The sequence below is a fragment of the Orycteropus afer genome, unplaced genomic scaffold (assembly GCF_000298275.1).
Source record: "Orycteropus afer afer isolate SDZICR_OR568_19922 unplaced genomic scaffold, OryAfe1.0 scaffold01380, whole genome shotgun sequence".
Lineage (NCBI taxonomy): Eukaryota > Metazoa > Chordata > Mammalia > Tubulidentata > Orycteropodidae > Orycteropus > Orycteropus afer.
In genome coordinates this window covers 37578-39927 of record NW_006922967.1, presented here as the reverse complement: position 1 = coordinate 39927, position 2350 = coordinate 37578, and the positions used below count along the sequence as shown (strand labels likewise).

Below are 2350 nucleotides of genomic sequence, written 5' to 3'. Positions count from 1 at the left end.
ATGGAATACAGTAATAACTCTGGTATAATATGTTCATGGGAATGAATTATATTGACAAAGTAAAGTTTTGAGAACACTGGACGTTCCATTGTAATTTTGTAGATATGTTACTTTTTTTATTATACAATATTCCAGTGTTAACTTATATCTATGATTATATGTTGTAATGAAAGGAAGATTTTCCTTAGTTATATTTTATAAACAATTCTTTATTATCAATTTCCAGAAACCCAAATTTATTTTTTTTTAATAAAATGCCAGGACATTCATATTAACAAAAGCTTATTTGAAGTCACCAATGCTAAGTATCAACTTTAATGTCTTACAGTTTAGAGAAGGTGTACACTATGGATAGAAAGAACAACACAAACTTGTCTGACTTCATCCTCATGGGACTGACAGACTCTGAAGAGTTGCAGCTGGTCCTCTTCAGTCTGTTTCTCCTGATTTACCTGGTGACTGTGCTGGGGAATGCAGGGATGATACTGCTAATCCGCCTGGATCTCCAGCTTCACAACCCCATGTATTTTTTCTTCAGTCACCTGTCCTTCCTTGATCTTAGCTACTCAACAGTCATTACCCCTAAAACCTTAGAGAACTTACTGACTTCCACAACACATATTTCATTTGGGGGCTGCTTCACTCAGATGTATTTTTTTATCTTTTTGGCTGCCGCTGAATGTTTTCTTCTCTCGTCAATGGCCTATGATCGCTATGTAGCTATTTGCAACCCTCTGCAATACCCAGTTGTTATGTCCAGGACACTCTGCCACTCTCTCATCACTGCATCCTATGCAATTGGCTTTATTGATTCCATTCTCAGTGTGCTTTCCATGAACACTTTGCATTTCTGTGACTCCAACATAATCCATCACTTTTTCTGTGACACAACCCCAGTTTTAGTTCTGTCCTGCACTGACACACAGGCCATTGAGGTCCTGATAGTCATTATGTCTGGCTCCACCATAATGGTGTCTCTTGTCACAATCTCTGTGTTCTATGCCTCCATTCTCTCTACTATCCTCAGAATCAGTTCCACATCAGGAAAGCAAAAACCTTTTTCTACCTGTACCTCCCACCTTCTGGGGGTCTCCATCTTCTATGGCAGCATCATGTTTACCTATTTAAAGCCAAGTAAGTCCTGCTCCTTGGGAAAGGACCAAGTGGCCTCTGTTTTTTATACTATCGTGATCCCCATACTGAACCCACTGATTTATAGTCTTAGGAACAAAGAAGTGAAAAAGGCTTTTATTAGAGTGATGCAGAAGAGAGAGAGCACCAGGCATTTAAGGTGATGGTGATGTCAAATATTCAATCTCATATTTTTTTTTATTCTACTAGTTATTTCTTTGGTTTTTATCTCCAAAAATGATTTAACTGTTCAATTAGTCTCTATTTCTTTTGGGCCATTTTTAGTTGGCTGTAAATATTCTTGAATATTTGCAGCAATATATTTTTTCATAAATCAATACTGTGACTAAAGAATATGAAATATGAGTTAAACATCATTTAAATATGTATGCTTTTATGGGAAATTAATTTGCTGAATTAAAAAATGTAGCATAATATTAAACAATATAGTATCAACCCTCATGCATATCTAATTCCTGAGATTTAGTTATGCATAATTGCTACATGTTGACACAATGATAAAATTACAGAAGTCATTCTATGTATTATACCGAGAGGCAGTATAGCTTTCTAGTTAGAATCAGAGTTTCAGAATTAGATATTCCAAGTTATTGATTCTTGGTTCCTATATTTTTAGCTTTTTGACCCTCAATAAATTACTAATACTTTCAGCCTCAGTTTCTTTAACTATGAGCAAGAAATAATAATTCCTGGTCTATCGAGTTATTGTCTTGGAAGGAAAACTGGGCAATCTACTTCCATAGAGGTATCACGTCAAAAACCCAAGGAAGGGTCACTATAGCTTTTAAAATTATTGTAAAGTTTAAATTTTGGGGAAAAAAAAAGTATTCAATTCAGTAGTAATGAGTGGTACTAATTATCATTAGAATATGTCCCTCCTTGAGATATGTTTAATGCATGGTGGACTTTATTGTGAAGAATATGCACTGGTGTTTTGTAAGTTATTTTTGGAGAAATTAATGTCATATACATCCAAACAGTTTAAAAAAAACTGTAAAAACAAACTCTATAATTTGGGCTTATAATGAAGAAACAGTGTAATATCCTTAAGTCAGAAATATGGCAAATGTTCCTATTGAAGAAAACTTGAAAAATACTAAAGAATAGAAATATCCTAATCATTGTTGAGAGTTTTGTTCATGTTCTTCTGGATTAATACCTGTGCGTGTGTGTGTATGCATATATTACGTACAAAAAA

At 34.3% G+C, this 2350-nt stretch overlaps 1 pseudogene; it reads left to right on the top strand.

Moving 5' to 3' along the window:
• Nucleotides 1–347: 347 nt before the first annotated feature.
• On the top strand, nt 348–1372 carry LOC103213179 (annotated as a pseudogene).
• The last annotated feature ends 978 nt before the right edge of the window (nt 1373–2350 follow it).